Source organism: Dermacentor albipictus, chromosome 4 (assembly GCF_038994185.2).
Source record: "Dermacentor albipictus isolate Rhodes 1998 colony chromosome 4, USDA_Dalb.pri_finalv2, whole genome shotgun sequence".
Classification (NCBI taxonomy): domain Eukaryota; kingdom Metazoa; phylum Arthropoda; class Arachnida; order Ixodida; family Ixodidae; genus Dermacentor; species Dermacentor albipictus.
This window is the reverse complement of record NC_091824.1, coordinates 38,298,430-38,317,156: the sequence shown is the minus strand read 5'-3', so window position 1 is coordinate 38,317,156 and position 18,727 is coordinate 38,298,430. Positions and strand designations below refer to the sequence as shown.

The 18,727-nt window shown below is 46.5% G+C and overlaps 1 protein-coding gene across 1 annotated transcript in view; it reads right to left on the bottom strand.

Annotated features, from left to right (window-relative positions):
* The window catches only part of LOC135911444 (angiotensin-converting enzyme-like), a 194,891-nt gene that overhangs the window by 101,955 nt on the left and 74,209 nt on the right, over positions 1-18,727 (bottom strand). The gene's annotated exons all lie outside the window — the stretch shown is intronic.

Below are 18,727 nucleotides of genomic sequence, written 5' to 3'. Positions count from 1 at the left end.
TTACGTTGGAGCATGTCGTCCACGTGCTCCGTGATGATTCGGCGCTCTTCGGCAGAGACACGATACGGGCGCTGTCGCAAGGGGGAGTGGGAACCAGTGTCGATGATGTGAGAAACACCGGTGGCACGGCCCAGTGACGTCTGATGACAATCGAAAGAGACAAACTTGTGAAGGAGAGCGAGAAGTTGGCGGCGATGAGATGGGGAAAGTGCAGGGTCGATGGCCTTGTCAAAACCCACTGAAGGTGATGAGCCGGAGACCGAAGCGATGGCGTCAAGGTGACGGAGGGAGGCGGCAGGAACATCGAAGTCGTCGACGTAGTCGACCGCTTGAAAGTATCCTACCGTCTCTCCACGCAGTAGGCTGATCGGGTATTGGTAGTAGTTGGTGACCAGCATCACAGTTGAGCCAGAGGTTACAGTAAGCACGGCAAACGGAAGAACAATGCCCTTGCGTTGAGCAAACACATCGGACGGCGTGAACACTACGGTGGCGTCAGATGCGGAATCAGACGACAAGACAACAGCCATCGATGACTCAGGAGGTACGGTTGTGTCGGCATCAACAGTGAGTTTGTCGGCAAAGTGAGGAGAGCTGGTCGGCAGTGATTCACATAGTGGTAAAAGCGACACTTCTGCACGTGAACAGTCAATGACAGCATGATGACGTGACAGGAAATCCCAACCAATGATGAGGTCGTGAGAGCACGATGGTAGCACGAAACACTCGATTATGTACAGAACGTCGTTGATGACGACACGGGCCGTGCATACAGCTGAAGGGTGGATTCGCTGCGCGCTGGCAGTGGCGAGCACCAGGCCAGAGCGAGCTGTAGTCACTTTTCGTAGCTTGCGGCAAAGGCCCTCGTGAATGACGGAAACGGCTGCTCCGGTATCGACTAGTGCCACTGCTGGTACTCCCTCTACAAAAACGGTAATTACATTTTGCGGCGAAGATTGAGGTCTTGAGAAAATCGACGTATTTGCAGTTCTTGCCTCAGGAACTGCAGCAGTCAGTTTCCCTCTTCAGTGGGAACTCGACGACGCAGGGGCGAAATCGAACGCCGACGAGGGGAAGGGGAACGCCGAGTTTCCAACCGGCGATCAGTGTCGAGACGTCGCGGTGATAATGGAGGCGTGGCGGCGTATTGTGGTGCGTAGCGGGGCCTGTCAAAGCTGGTACACGCAGTTGAGGCGCGGCGGCGACAGAAGCGTGCCACATGGCCAGCAATGCCGCAGGCGAAGCAGATAGGCCGGTTGTCTTGAGTGCGCCACGTCTCGGTGGGACGAAAAAAGTGTGGTGACGGTCGGGCAACTTGAAATGAAGCCGGATTCATGGGCGATGGAAAGGAAGCGGTCTGCGCAGGTGGCCGTGCAACCACGGCTGCATAACTGAGCGGCAGCGACGTAGGGTGGTTGGCAAAGTTGGTATGGGCCAGCGGCACACTCATAGGGTTGGGTGGGGGGGTTGTAGGAGCTGCAGGAAGCGCTTCAGATATGTGATTTCGGATGGCTTCCTGCAGCGTTGGAGGCAAAGCTGCCGTAGGTGCGTCACTGTGAGGCAGCAGCGAGAGCTGCCTGGCCACCTCTTCACGGATAAAATCTTTGATATGCTGCGAGAGGGTCGAGTTGGTGAATTCGGTAGAAACCGCGATGCTGGAGACGGAATCGGCGTGCTGGATGTTCTGGCGGGCGATGGAACGTTGGCGGCGCCGCTCGTCAAAGCTCTGGCATAGGTTAATGAGGACGGATACGCTAGTTGGGCCTTTGGCCAGCAACATCTGGAATGCGCTGTCCTCGATGCCCTTGAGGATGTGTTTGATCTTGTCATCCTCTGACATGCTGGGATTGACCCGCTTGCACAAATCGAGAACATCCTCGATGTAGCTGGGGAATGTTTCTCCAGGCTGCTGTGCGCGCTGGCGTAGACGCTGTTCAGCGCGTAGCGTACGCACAGCTGGGCGATCAAACACTTCTGCAAACAGAGTCTTAAAGGCGGACCAGCTTGTAAAGTCTGATTCGTGGTTGAAGAACCAAAGTTTGGCTACGTCGGCGAGGTAGAACGGCACGTTGGTCAGCTTAGACTGGTCATCCCATCGGTTATGGGCACTTACACGTTCGTACGATGAGAGCCAGTCTTCCACGTCGTGTTCGGTGGTCCCACTGAAAATGGGTGGGTCGCGCTGACGAGGGACGCCGGCGCAGATGACAGTGGCAGCCGGTGGGGCGGGCAACGAGGTGGCGGGATCAGGCATAGTGCAAGGCGATCTTGTTGGCAGGGTTCGAGTGCGGAGCTCCAGGACGAGGCGAAGGATCTCAGCAACCTCCACCAAATGCGATGAGGTTTATTCTCGTTCACGACGTTGTGGAACGCTAGGCAAAACAAGGCACTGCAAGGGCTGTCCGAAGCACGGGGTCGCTCGAGATCACGGCACGGCCCTTCGTCTTCCTCTTCAGACGGCACATACACAGGGGCGCGTCTGCTTCATTACAATATATATATATATATATATATATATATATATATATATATATATATATATATATATATATATATATATATATATATATATAGTTCATTTTTATCTTACCCCTTGCGTTGCTGCCTACTCAATATGGAAAGTCGTCACACATCTGGAAATGATTTAGATTTAGCCTGTTTTTCACGCTGGCAACAGGCACCGACGTTTCTCCGATAGGAGTCTGCATGTGGGCATTATAATTTTGGGTAAATGGTGCGGACCTGGTTATGCGTAGGTTAGCTTTTTTTGCAGTGTTACACTTTTTGAGGCATCCGGAAATTGCGCTGGTCGGCATGATCACGACACGAGCAGTACCATCGGATCAGCAGTGCAGTAGCGGTACAGCTCATTAGAGCAGCGCAGGCAGGCCGGTACCTAGCAATGGCGGACATATTCGCTGAAACTAACCGGAAATTACGCACATGCAAATTTTATAGTTTATTTATTAGCGTATACTGCAGCCCTTTTATACAGGTATAGCAGGAGCGCGAAACGTAAATTAGCATTCAGGCAAGTTAACATCAGTAGAAGGAAAAAACAAGTAAAGCGTGCCACGTATTCGAGAAGCACTCTCTTGCAGCGAATAAAAATTAATTTATTCCTCAAGGATCCATTAGTGCAAGCTAATCAGTGCCGGTGTTATACTGCGCATAGAAAAAAGTTACTTGAACGTGCACTGTTGTCTGTTGCCATAGTGCACTGTTGCCTTGTTTTGCGACTAGGACTTCTTATTCTGTTTGGTGACATAAGCAGGTAGTGCAGCTTTTTACAGCGCCTTTCTTAATTGCGTAATTAAAAAAAATTTTGTCTAGTAATTTAGCAAAAAAAACTTAGGTCGAACTGGTGTTGTTGTTTTTTGTGTGCAAGTGTATGACGCTTGCACACAAGTGTGTGACACTATTCTGTTATGAAACATTCCAATATACAGTTGCAATAGCCATTACTATTACATTAGGTACACATATGCTGCAAGTTTATCAGTATCCCAATGAAGTGTTTTTTTGTAACTCACTATACAAGAGAGAAGGCGCGTGAGAGTGAAGAAGCAGACCATGTACCCTCTACAGTTGCAGAGGGAAACGCCGCCGCAAACACGGCCATCATAATAAAACTCCACAACGTGAAAATCCCAGGTAGCTGCTATTTCAATTTAATGCCGCATAAAATTTGCAGCGTGTGCGCATTTAACATAAATATTGAATATGCCAGTGTGAACTCAGATAGAGTATTGGATCATATGGACATTTTGAAAAATTATTTTTAGATCTGGGTCTGTATAATTTAACATGTGAATGAACTACAGCCTTAAATGCTGCTATTTCATCCAGCCAAGTAACTTCAGTGCCAATGCATGCTAGAAATTCTTTGCCGCTCAGAGCAGTTTTCTTGTTTTGTGCAATACCAATATATCAAAGACTGTGCATTGGCTGGGTCATTTACCACTTGCAATTTTTTTAGTTTAAACGAATATCGCACATCAATGCGCAGCATTGAATCTTTAGAACAGTTTGTAACAACGATGTAGTTCTCTAAAGCTTTATACAAGCCTGTTCGGTTCTGCAAGATTTTAATTCGAGATGATGCGATTTCTGCAGAAGTATTTGAACATGTTATTGCAGGCTGAGTTTCAAAAAGGCAAATCATGGCGTGTGACGTATTAACGTTACTGCAACTGCTTGAGACAGCTTTGCTGCAAAATGTTGCAATTCCTTAAGGTTGCACTCGTCTGCTGTCATTTTTTAAGAAATTGCAATCGATTTTCTGTCTGAAATATGCAGTGTCTTTGTTGACATTGTCAAGTGTCCAATACTTTATACATCAAATGGTTCAGCAGGTATATGTCCAAGCCCTTTCTGAATAAGCTATACGATCTTTATAGTGAATGGAGTTTTCAGTTTACAATACCACATAAAATTGTGGTGGTGTAACAATGCTATGTCATTGCAGCTGCGCCTTTGCAGCGCCGCAATTGCCTAAATCAAGGTACAACTTCGCCTGAAATACATACTGTGTTCCATTCTTTCAACGGATGCGCGCGACAATGTGTCGGCATCTTCGGGCGTGCGGCCTGACTTGTACACGATGGTCATGTCGTATTCCTGAAGGCGCAAGCTCCACCGTGCCACTCGTCCAGAAGCGTCTCTTATGTTTAATTCCAATGGCGGAGTCGGAGCAGCCGATGGACTCCGCGAGCGAGCACTCGACTCCGGCGTAGAGCAACGCCTCCAGATCCGTGAGTGGAACACAACCTGCGCCGCCGGAGCAAGGCGGAAGCGGAACTTCTATCGCCGAATTACCCAGGATACCTTGCGTGTTGTCATTGCCTTGCGCTATTTGCTCCAAGCACCGCCGCACCGGTCACTTGTCTCTTCAGCGCCGTTCACCTGTTGTTTTTTTAAAAGTGCGGAATGGATATCTCGCCAAGCGTGCAGCAGCTTTTGCTTCCTCGCGAGTCGTGAGCGGTGGCGCCTCCCAGCAGACAAACGTGGTAAAGGAAATACGTCACGCAGAGTTCCGGTCCACTCCGCCGATTTTGGCGGAGTATCTTTTTCTGCTCCACCCCAGGTAGCACAAAAGAGATACGTAACGTTTTCGTAGCGTTTATCCAAGACGATAAAAACGGGTTAAAGAAGACACGAATGAGAGAACTTCGGCGGGAAAACGTCGTATATCTCTGCTAATGTCCGGCTTAATTACTTTCTTGAGACGATCTAGAACAGGGGTGCTATGCAGGATGCGTCGAGTTTGGCGAAACTCGGGATCTTCACGAGCTCTGGCGACACCCCAAGATGAAAGCACGAATGGTACCGAGACACAGTTTATCTTTCGACAAGCCTCCAGTTTCATTGGTTTATCTAGATTCACTCTGGCTGGCTATCATTCCTTGGGCGTTGCCTTCTGGGCGGTCGACAAACTGGGGCTCACGTGATCATACCGTCGGTGCATGGTCGTGCCTTCTTTCACTTGTTTGTCGTTCCACCGAGTGCATTACATGCAGAAGCAAGTTGTAAAACAAATGCATTTAGTACAATATTATTAGTTACCATAACGTGGTTTAGAAGCATTTTGAAGCTTACGAGATGTGCACTGAATGCGTCTTAGACTAATTTGTAATTTAGTACGCTTCGCATTATACCACGAGGGAGCGCTGTAGTGGCGTCATCACATCCATTCACCGGGCAAGCATGGCGGCTAAGCATCAGAGAGGCCCAGTGTAAACAAACCCGTACAACGAGCTTGCAGTGCGCGACATAGTGATCAGGCTCGACGAAGGCCACTATTTCTTGGATAGTTCTGTTCCTCCGTGGGCAATCTTCCCGTGCACCCGGTAAGACTGCCAATAGCTTCGGCGATTTTACAGATCGCAACGCGCACCTACTGTTCACGGCGAAGTGCTGAAGAAACAACTTGTCCGGTGCTGCTTCTGCGAGTGCGCCGAGTTCCTCCACTCTGCGTGACTGCGAGCGTCACGAACATTACATAGTGTGGGCAAAAGGTAGACATCCTATATAGCTACGATGCGACGAGGTGGTACCGACGATGGATCTCGCTACCAACACAGTGAAGGAGACTTCGACAAACTGCAGATAAGTATATTTCTACTGTTTCATATTTAGCATAATAAGAGTGCACGGATTAAGTCACTTTCGTAGTAACGAACTGAATGTCCAGCAGTTTAAAGAAGGCAGTGAGAACCAATGAGTGTTCGTGCTTTTACGTGCAAGTGGGCCCGCGAAAATATGGAATAAATGAAGGTAACCTTCACTAACTTGGTGAGGCAACAGAAATTCATGAGTGACATTAAGCTAGAAAATTTATGGAAGAGTATCTTTATCCAAGTGAAATATCAATAGCAAGTACTTATATAAAGCAGGAAACTTATACAAAAATTTCATGGGTTGAACAGCACATGGAAGGCATTACCGAATCGTGATCGCCACGTTACCGACATCCTTGAAAAAAGTCTAGAATCATTGCATTCCACCGGTTATGCAATATGGGACATAAACCTGGAGGTTAACAAAGAAACTTGAGATGTCAAGGACTGTGTAGAAAGCGAAGTAACAAAAATTGTTGCAGATAGCATTAAGGCAGGAAGACAGTGGCGTAGTAAACCGTGGCAACTGATATGCTAGTTGAGATTAAAAAAGAAAGGAATCGGCAGGCAGGCCATGCACGTATTCGATCACTTGTTGCCAATTCATATCAGGTGATTACATAAGCATTACAGAATGAATGTCAAGGAGAGAGAACTACAGCCAAGGATGGTAGAAAATTGCGTAATGGGACAAGAATATGATGTTTGTAGGCATAGGATGCAATCAGCTCGTATAAGACGGGATTGTAGGGTGAGGCATTTGTTTTGCAGCGAACAAAAATAGGTTTGTGGTGCTGACAGTAGAGACTCGTGAAGGTGCAGGGCCACCTCAGCTGCTGGCACACTAATCAACATGACAATTGGCTCTGAAAAAGAAAACCCCAGTTTTGAAAAATAAAGCAATGTTGTCCCAACGCATTGTTTTACTAAGCATACTACACTAGAGGCTTCCACATTTAAGGGCACTTAGTACTAATAGTGCAACGAGCATTTTTCTTTGTAAATAATGGTTTGTATGTGGCTGATTCATTCCAATACACTTTTTTGCAGCAAAACATTCTGCTGCTGGAGCCACTCAACCGCCTGGTGGCAGTAGGCGAGCGCCAGGCACGTGCTCTTGAGAGTGTGGCAAAGGTCCAGAGGGCTGCTCCGCAACAGTAGTATCGCTGCCCTCACTGCTCTCCTGTCGAGCCCACAGAAGGCACCTTATAAAGGAGCTTTCACGCTAATATTTTGTTTATTATTCAAGAACATGAACAAAATTATTGCAGTAAACATTGTGCTGTGCATATTAGGCGACTTATAACATGCACTTTGTGTCCCTTCAAAATAGGCAAAAACGTAAGACAACCTGTGCCACTCTTGGACCATGTAAATAAAAAATACACTAATGCAGCATACACGTCATCATGCTGTTTGTTCTTTTTATGTGCAAGAATACAGTGCGTGTTCATTAGCCACAAGATGAACGGTGTGTGTAATTCACAATGAAGAAAGGAAACAGCAGGAGCTTAATAATGCTATCACCTATAGACTGTGCATATGACTGCAACACTCCCCGATTCAAATGTGCCATTACATGCATGTTCGATACCACATATTCTTTAACATTGTCTTATAATTGCATGTACCATATTTCACACATCTTAAGCCCTTGCATAGCACACTTCTGATGTATCCATTTCATAGGCCAAATAATTGTACACTTTGTCCTTTTGTGTTGTATGAAAAGCAGCATCCTTTACAGTCGGATAAAACTTCAGAAGACAGGAGAGGCCCCACCCAGATGACCAAAGCGCAGCAGCCGATTGCCTACACGTCTAAAGAAATAGTCCCTCTCCAATGAGCAATATTAGTCTGTCTGGCGGCACGTTATCAGTCTCGAGTGCGTGCCCATTGGTGCAGGCTTGTGTTCACCTGCCTTAAAGTGCAGATTCCGCAGCCTCCTAAAGTTGTATCCGACTATAGAAACACGTAATGCCTTGCACCAGTTGCATAGACTTCTGCAATTTGATAGCACACAATGATCAGGAGCAGAAATCTATAAAGGCATCCAAGCAAAGCTGGCTGGCCACACTTCCATTATGAGGGGCTGAAAAAGGTCTCGCCAAATATTCCCATGACGTCCTTGAAAAAGAGGTGGTGTTTGGCACTTCTTTAGAATCAAAAACAGATTACACTGAATGTTGTGTAGCACGTCAAAACAAACTGAGCTTGGTTATTTGCACAGCATGTAATGGGAGGTCGAGCTTCACATAGGAAACAAACTGCTCTGTCCAGTAAAATTTTGAGGCCGGTATGGCACCTATTATGGCACCGGTATGGCACCTATTATGTCAACAGTGTCTATATACAAATTACACTTTTCACAGGCCATTGATTTCACCATTATTTTTGTGTGATGGTTCTTTCAATCAGCACTTGTATTACATGAGCAGGTGGATTTGAAAGCAAAGCTTTGTTTGCAAACCTTCCGACTTCCATAAGTGTGTGGCAAGGCACTGGCATGTTGTCGAATAGCTCACACTTCCTCGGTCCTGCACCAAAGAAGCCCAATGCTCTATTTTAAGTAGGATCGCACAACAATTCAACGGCACACAAAGAAGTGTAACACACACAGCAAAGCATTCTGCTGTGTGTATTTCTCTTTGTGTCCCGTCGAATTGTTGTGCAATTAAACTTCAAGCTTCTATACCAATACACCGTCTTCAACCTCACCAATGCTCTAGTTCTTAGGCCACAATGGTGCACATCTTTGAAATTTCCCAACACAAATTAGTTCTCCGAAAAATCACAAATGTTAAATTTTGCAGCACAGCTGTATGTATGAACGTGCCATATTCTTTACCACTAAACTCACAGGAATCAAAGAGGCAAGCATTAACCAGCCTTGCTACTGCCATTACCATTATCATCATGACACCAATGGAAAGACAGTGCCACGTTTCAGTAAAGGGAGTGCTGGAGGGAAAGGTGTGACAGCGAGGGCTTACAATAAAAATAACAGTTACAAGACATGTTCAATGCCAATATATGCTGCATGTCGCTCAGCCTACTTTGGCAATGCGGCAAGTGTTTACTCGTTTGGGCATATCACGTTTTGTGTAATCGTTGCTCTAAACCTGTACAAATGGTCTATTTGCTCTGCAAGTTTTATTTTTATCATGGTAGGTTAAAGACCCACTTTTCATTGGCATCTGCACCACATTTCTCCCGATATGTAATAATGCCTTGGTGGTTCATGACATCTTCACGTACAGAGAGTTCTGCAGAGTATCGGATGTGCATTGTTCTAATGCTTAAGAATTAGAGCCCCATTATGAGACGAAAATATACAATTTATCCATCCAGAATAACGCCGCCCCCCCCCAAAAAAAAGAAGATGCACTGAACCTCTGGCACATGCATCGACAGTGAACAGAGCAAACAATCTGAAGTATTTTCTTCATGCAAGCCAACACACTAAGATTCTCAATGCATTTTCATTTCGCCACAAATGCATAGGCACAACCGGCTTGGCGCAACATCCACATCTCGCGCTGCAACAAATTGTGCAATGCCTCGCTGTTTCATAGTGCGGCCGATAGATTACGCATGACCAAAATTCAGCATTGTGCATACTTAGTAACTTCACCAATGAAGAACCCCAAGTTGTTTATGAGATTAGGATTCATAGGTTACTTCACACAATTAGTTATATCCATTTATCTATTTATACTTAACCCCTTTCCCAAGAAAGTGAGCCATTTGGAAGGCACCCTGACAGATAAGTAGAACAATCGACAAAAAGTGATCAACCAGCGAAAAAGTCTGTTAATCACAGTAACGCTGACATTGAAGGCGCCTTAATTCCTACGTACGTTCCGTCGACACACCCGACTACGTTCGTAATGTTCCCACGAAGTGGGAAGCATTTTTTTATATATGCCCGCTCCGCCGCAGTATTCTGGAAAGCTAGCCACCGCTTACGCACTGCCGCATCGATAAGCGCGTCATACACATCTCTGACACAGTTGCTAACAGTAGTTTGATGGCGTCCGATGTAACGCTCGGCGCCGACGCTTCCCTGAAAACTCCCAGTCCCGTAGAAACGGAGGGCACAGATGACTTGCTCTACGACGGTGAGCGAATGACGCCCGCCACGCTGTCTCCGCAGACGAGAGTCTTCGCCTAGCTCGTCACACAGCCAGCACACTGATGTCTTCGACAGGCGAAAATGACGCTGAAACTCCCCGTCGGTCATGCAGGTGAACGGGTCCGGACGGTCATACTGACGCTTGCTGCCGCTGGATGCAATGAAACAGGCTGCTGCTGCCGCCGCCATGTTCCCGAGTTGAACTCGGAGGGGGTTTCGCGATGTACGAGTTCAGCACGAGTTCGCCTGTCAATCAAAACCAGAGGTCACGCCCCGCGCGAGGCATGTAACTATTGCGCGCGCACCCACTACAGTTGGGCCCCGCCCAACTTATCTTCCGGCAACAGCGACGCGGTGTCGAGCTGAGAGGCATCAACAATCTTGACCGCCGACATAAAACAAGCACAACGCACTGTCATCGGTGATGTACTGAGCACCACTATCGAAAACAAAGCGTTGACTGTCGCTGGCATACATCCTCTCGGGCTGAGATCACCGCACAACCCGGTTTCACTGCCTGCATTGCGGCGCGTAGCGCACAGTAAATAATTATCGGCACGTCACTGTAGGTGCTTGCAAGGCGTCGAGGCGTCGAGGGGGACGACGATGCTGAGGAGTGCTTATTGCAGCAGTCGTTTCAGATGGCTGCTCTGTCATCGGTGATGAAACGGAGTCACAACGTCGTGAACACGATCAGCGTCCGAGAATCGCTCGCTCTTCTAGGCCCAGTGCAATGGCATTTCCTCATCACAAGCACTGCGCACTCAACAGTTCCAACACCTCTCTCCGTTCGAAATCTGATTTCATAAATGCACACAAGAGCCCTCACCTGCCAAAATGCGAGTGCTGCGGTGTCGTTACGATATCCATCTGCGATCGCTGCTGGCTCCAGCAGAGGTAATCCGCAAGCACCTTCGACTGCACAACACACTCATATACTGCGTACATGCGCTCAGAGGCGCCTTCACTGGGCAAGCGATGACAAGCGATGAATTCTGTCGCTGGGGAAGCACGCACGTTTCGCAATGTATCGCAGAGGCTTCGCGCACAAAGATAAACTGGTACATTTTCACTGAACTGCGTCACTACGCACTCTAAAATAACATACCGCCATTTTACAGCGATAGCTGTTGTGTCGTTTTTAGTCGGTAAAGCGGGGGCCTTAAAGCCTAGTGAAGCGCCTGCGATGAACAGCCGTACCGCGGCGCTGCGTTTCTATTCCCCTAATAGAGAAAGAGTGGCCTTGACCCTCCATGGATCATGACCGACTTTATTGAGAATAGCACTGCAGCGCCCCTAGGCGACTTATCACCGTAAGAACGCCCTCGTGCGTGCGACCCGCTTCAATGTACCGCTTCTAAGCTTTCGCCTCCCTGTCGCCACTCACGGCAAGAAGTGCAAAATTTAATAATTTGCTCGATCTCCGTTTGTCATCACAAATTTCTAGCACTGAAAACGAAAAACAGATACCTAAAGAAATAAAAATGTGCGTTATTTTATTTGTCGTATTTTAACGTATTCGTTTGAGTGAAAGTGTAGGTGCAAGAATGCGCCGCATGTACCCCGTTCGCATTCGATGGAGGATAGGTAGATAGCGCCCGAAAGATGAGGCACGCCCTTGACGCGCCCGGGAAAGGCGTGGCAAACGGCTCACGGCAAGTGTGCTGACAGACAGCGGGGCAGTCACGGTATCGCTAAGTTGCGATAATCCGTTGATAACAATACGCGGCGCTGGCGCGTTTCGTTGTGCAGCCTTCTGCGCTTGAAACGTGGAAGCAGCGTGCCGCGCAGGGTGCGCTCATGTTGTCATACGCGACTTCTTGTCTACATATTTTTTTGCCTGCACCTTCGGCCCGTTCCGCGCTATCTCCGTTCACTGACTGCCGTCGAGCAAACTCGGGCAAAACTCGGGTGAACGAGAAACTCGACGCATCCTGCATAGCACCCCAGGTCTGCAAGACGTATTCGAAAAGCTGGTCTAGAAATAGGATTGGGAAAGACACAAGTAATCCCTTTGCCAAAACTATTCGTAACCAATTTCTAAACGTTTTTAGGAGGTTATCAAAAAGCTGGTCTAGAAGTGGTCTTGAAAGGTTTACGATCATCTGAAGCTAATTTTCGCGAGTGACGGGTGCGATCAGACATCGTTGTTCAAAACACGCGTTTAGTTTCGCCTCACGCGACTGGCCTATGCCGCGCAGACGTCGTCAGCCGCACCCGTCGGCACGGCCTAGGCCAATCGCGTGAGGTGAAACTGATCGGGCGTTTCGAACAACGATCTCCAATCGCGCCCCAGATGAGTAGAAGCGTCGTGTTGACTGTAAGAGCCATGGCGCAGTGCCAAGCACTGTTCCCCGCATGGCCGGCGTATCCTTTACCAAGTCCCACGAAAATAAGCCTGTTAGGAATAATGAATCCTTAATACCACCTTTAGTAAGCTACGATGCTTACAACCAAAATGGGAATGACATCCTGCAAAGAACAAATGGTCACGACTTGGCAGGCGGCAAGACCAAGCCCTTCGTGCCAAAAGTGAATGAAATGAGAACATTGTGACCAAGCAAAAACACTTTATTAAAATGTAATGCTTATGCAAGCTTCGAACAAACTGTGTGAGAAATGCAAATAGAAGTAAAAGTACATCAACAATGACAAAAGTCGCAGAAATTTAAGGATCCGTAATGAACTCGAAAGTGAACATTCACTAACACATAAACAAAATTCCAAGTACACATACAAAAATGAATAGAAGAACCTGGAGTGTACTAAAGTTTCTCATTTATCATAGTAAAGAGCACGTGCTATTAGATGGACTAGAGTTATGCAGAAGTGACATTCGGAGCGAATGGAAGTAGACTGAAAAATGCAAGAGTATGAGTCGGATGGTAACTGCCTCCAAGCAATGTTAACAATCAGCTAGAAGCTTGAAAAGAGCACAAAAAGAAATACCACCGCATACCATCATAAAATAATCCTGTGACAGAAATAAAAAAATGGGAACAATGCAAAACTGGAAATATCGCCTTTAGGATATATCAAAGAAGGTAATGGCGAGAAAAATAACCATACAACAAAAAAGCAATAAAGTGAAATTAGTACAGAATACTTAAACGGGGGATTCAGTGTAACAAGTGAACACTACTGCAGTACAGCGAACGATGAGACAGTAATGCTGCATCTTGCCACTCCAGAACGTGAGAAATGAATATGCAAGCCTCATATTAGTAACTTACATAAACATGGAAATAAACTGGAACGCACTGGAAGCTGCATTTGTGTAACAAAGGAAGCAATGCTCGTAATAAATAGTAAGTGTTTTATCTAAAAAACCCTGTACAAGAGGCAATGTTGTACCCCTCTGGCAAAGACAACGTTGCAACGAATAATTTGCAAACCAGCAAATACATTAATTAGCACACTGACATGTCACACTTTGCGCACATCTTCAGTCTCCTAAAGTAAAAAAAAAAGCACTCTGAATGAGAAAAACGTTTAACACATGTAGCCCAGAGCAAATTCTTTGCCAGTTCACCCACACTTTCACATCCAAAAACATTTGCCACAAAGTCCAGGCATAGTTCCACTGATGTTTACCAATTCACCCCCACTTTCACGTCCAAAAATATTTGGCACACAGTCGAGGCAGAGCTTCATAGATAAACAGCTTGAGCGCACCCTACTGATTATTCTGCAGTCCCGCTGGAAATAGAACTGCCGCACAAGCTGGTAGTTGTTTAAATGTAGACACACTTGCTGCCCTGGACAGGTATGCTCAGATATCTGCACTGGTGCTCCGTTTTGTGAAGTAGACACATTGATGCACTACGCTGGTAGTTGAAATGTTTTGAATGCACAAGTATTGGCTTCACCAGAAAGACTTGCCCACATACCACCACTGGCATATATATGCACTTGCTCTTCACTCAGTAGCATTGAACTTAAAGTGTTCCCTATGTAAGAGCCATGTGTAAAACCGGCGTCACGCGACCACTCTCGATCGCCATCACGCCCGATCCGGATCGAAATTATCGATGCGACTGGCTCACTGTCGTAGCTTGCGCAAAAGAGCCAATCACGACCGAGAAATTCGATTTGTAACGGATTGGATAGCGGTTAAAAGAGCCCCGTGTGAAAACGGTATCAAATAATGCACAGGCGTACGCTAGGAAAATGTGTTGCACAAGGACAAAGAACTGCGGCATGCCCTGCTGTGCGAAGCGCGCGAACAGAACACATATAAAAAAAAACCGCGCGAGCGCTTCGCTTACTCCACGCGCACACATTGCACCCGCACGAACTCGGCAGGCCGCCGACTAATTAAAGCGCGAAGGGCGCACAGCGTACATTCCGACACATGTCCCAAACGGCAAACAATGGTACTACCTGAAGCATACTCGACTCACGTGCGCAGTATCCACAAGCGAGTTATGCAGCGTACATGCTGTATCCATTCGCCAAGTAGTAAAATTGATAACAAGCACAAAGCTACAAGGGACTCAATACATTAATACCATTTCAGGCGTCAAATAAAATAGAGTTGGGCCGTTTCATATATTGGACACAATATATGGACACACGTGGTACCCCGTAAGACCATGAAATACCGCTCACGTGGGTAAAGGGGGCGAAAACACAATCGAGAACCTGAAGCGTAAACGATAAAAGCACGGTATATATGGTGCACGCAAAATTCTGTCAGTGCGCTGTAGCGCGAGGGAAGAAAATAGGGCGAGCACTTGACCTCACCTTTTGGGATACCGTACTAGTACTGAATCATAAAAAAAAGCCTGTTTGAACCAGTTATCTTGTCTGCAACACTCTTGCTAAACGGGAGACTAAAATACCACGATGACGGCTCTATTGCGGAGATTGGCAAGGTACGCACAGACAGCAATTTTGCCATCTTTCTTCGCATTCTGCAAAATGCTTTCTTGTTAGGATCACGCATAGCGGCCGATCCCGACGCTAGGGACACACAGGCACAATTTATTCCCTCTAACTTTCGTCCTTATACTGCCCTTAACGCCTGAATTACAGCGTCAGTGAAAAGGCGCCTCAAATAACATGACAATGAACTTGAAGAGCTGATTAGTGCCCTCCACTCGGCGCCCTGCAATTGAAAACACTACTGAATTCGAAATTAAAACTACACGAACAGATCGCACAACCCAAACTAATCACAGAATGTCGTTTTCTTGACGGCAAAACACTGCAACACTTACATGACAAAGGGCAGCGGCAGCACATTCAGAACAGCCGCAAACATACCACAGCGCAATGCAAGTGCGATAACGCAACTATGCCAGGCTTCACGAATAACGTGGCCGCCATGGTCCGATAACAATTGAAAACACTACTGATTTCCGAATTAAAACCACACAAACAATTTCGCACAACCCAAACTAATCACAGAATATCGTTTTCTTGACAGCAAAACACTGCAACACTTACATAGCAAAGGGCAGCGGCAGCACACTCAGAACAGCCGCAAACACACCACAGCGCAATGCGAGTGCGGGGACGCGACGACGCCATGAAGACGCGACTATGCCCGGCTCGCCCGGCTGCCCGGCATCACGAATCACGTGGCCACCTTGGTCACATGATAACTAAAGAGATAGAGCGAGTCATATGAAGTCGTTTTCAAAACGTATTCACCCCTCGTTTTTAAGCTGCCTGGCTTCCAACGTTATCCAAACGTATTCACCCCTCGTTTTTAAGCTATCTTGTTTGGAACGTCTTTGATGCGTCGATTTTGGTCAAAAATCCGTTTCAGACGTTGAATCCCTTAATACGACGTTTTCAAGACTTTGTGTGCTACCTGGGACGCACCGACTCCCGCTCTGAATCCCCTCCGACTCTCTCATTGGAACACCTTACTCCTGCCCTCACTCTGCCATTGGAACAAACTTGATCCGAAACGAGCAGAAAAACTTGCTCCGACTCCGCCATTGGAATTCAACATTAGTAAAGGGCGATTGGAAATCTCGTGGCAGAAAAGTAGGGAAATCGCCGACAGCGGAGGCGTACGAAACAAAGTTCTCAGTAGTGGTTAAGAAATCTCGATGCTGGGAATTCATTTTTTCTTCTTTCCTTAAATATAGGCTGGACATAGGCAAAATGATAGCAAGAGCCTGGTGGTGCCATTCCCCCCCACCCGCGTTTCGAAGGGGACGCTCATAGCATCCCCCCCTCCATCCATCCATTCATCCATCCAGAAGCGCGAAAGAGGACCTCGGTTGCCACATGACGCGTTTCTCAGTGTTCGCACGCACCGGTGCGCCTTGCATTTCGGAGGCCAAGCGCAGGCTTCGCGCCGGCGGCGCTAGAGTGCGCCGCGTGCTTTTATGGAAGCGCGAACGACGAGCCCCGATGCGGTACGCGCCTCATAACTCGATCCGACCGTAGCAATCCGTTGTGTCGGTATGTTGATGCAATGTTAACGCATTACCGACGACAGTTATCGCGAGATGAGTTCTTCGGCAATTTTATTTATCGATATTTTTATCGGCAATTTTTTTATCGATATACTTTATCGATATTCTGCAGCAATAGCGTCTTCATCTGTTTTATAAACAGCGTAAACTAAATCAACTTCAGCTGACGGTTCGACACTGGGTTCACACTCTCCCTATTCATCTCTTTCTATAACCTCACTTCCCTTACGCCTATTGTAGGGTAGTAAACTGTACGGTCGTCTGTTTCACCTTCTTACCTTTGCTATCCTTGATTTCCCCCTGCCTTGCGACCTAAACGCGCGACGCCACTGCTCAAAGCGCGCAGAGCTCATGCTATTCACAAAAGGCGCACCGGCTAAACAGTCTTATTTCACAGCAGTAGAACTGTATAGTGAGTTAAACCGGGCGACACAGCGCCGAGACAGTGAAGTTGAAATCTCCGAGTTGAAGTTTTATTCACGTAAATCGTCTTTTCTAAGGGCAGGCGCGTTGTCAGGCATTCTTTTTTTTTGCCCTTTTGAGCGCCTCCGCTTTGAGGATAAATACTTTGAAGATAAATACTTTCTTGAGGAGTTCCCCCCCCCCACTTTTGTTTGCATGTTGTATCTTTCTCGGCGCCGATCCCGGAGATTGTGCACATTAAAAATGTGCGCCTATCACGCGGATAGATTTGGTACCAGTGGCGTCGATATGGGTGGTGCCGCCGCACAGTACCATCGCAAGGGGGCTGTATCGCCATGCGGTGTTACCACTGGTAAGGCGAGCGTTCCTGCATTCTATACCTGCACACATTAGAGGTGAAAAGTAAAGTTCTTCGACGATTTACTCAATAGTCATCGATTACTGCTGCGTTACTTTTCTCCGAACATTTATTAACATTGGGTATATATAATAAATAGAACAAGCTGGCTTGGTCCTATCGTTGCTTCTCTGCGCTAACAATTGCTTTTAAAACATTTCGTTGGTCATCGTTCTCTGTTTTTGTTGTGAAGTCATCCGCAGCAACACTATAATAAAACTTGGGGAAATGGTAAAGGAGAGAAGAAGACAAGGAGGTTGCGTTTCTTACGCAAAGCGGTTTATGCTTTTGACAACAATTGTCACTCTGGCTGCCAGCAGATATTTTATAAAAAGATATCTGGTAACCTTTTCGGCGGCATATAGTACGCATGCTAAAGGGAAAGACATCTTGACAACCACTTATAGCTTTAAAATTAACAGCTTCATTTAACGACCACAACTTGCTTGCAGTATGATCCAATCTTAAGAGAAAATAGATTTACTACTGAAGCCAACATAACTCCAATGCCTTATCCTGGTATTATGGATTTCATTCGAGAAAAGTGCTTGACGTGATGCGTTAGGTAGACATATAACAGCAAAAAAATAATTGTCGAAGCCTTCTTGCCATAACTGAGCTGTAAAGAGTCCCGTAATACAAATCTTGCTCTCCCTTTAACAGTAGACCGCGTATTGAATGCCAGAGAGAGCATGCAATCAGACGGTTACACTCGGAGGTGCGAAAGTTAAGAAACTGTCAAGGGAACGTCGAATGAAATTCTGTGCAAAGTATAGCGTGGTAGCAAAATTCTGTATGAGAGATACGTGTACGAGTCTATTTAATACTTGCTTCGCACCCTAGTATATATGTCGGATAAATACAGAAAAAAAGTGTGCGTGTTCGCGTGTGCTGGGTTAGGAACGCGGGTACAATGAGGGGCGTCATTCCTACTGTAGGAAGAACAGAGAACTGCTCAGGAATGTTTTCGTACATTATTGGTGTGTTTGTGTGTGTTTGACCGTCATATAGGTTGCTAGCTAGGACACACACACACACACACACACACACACACACACACACACACACATATATATATATATATATATATATATATATATATATATATATATATATATATATATATATATATATATATATATATACGTACTGTTTTCTAATCCATGCTTCAAAATTTTGCATCGTTTGGTAGACATCTGTCAATTAAGAGAAAAGG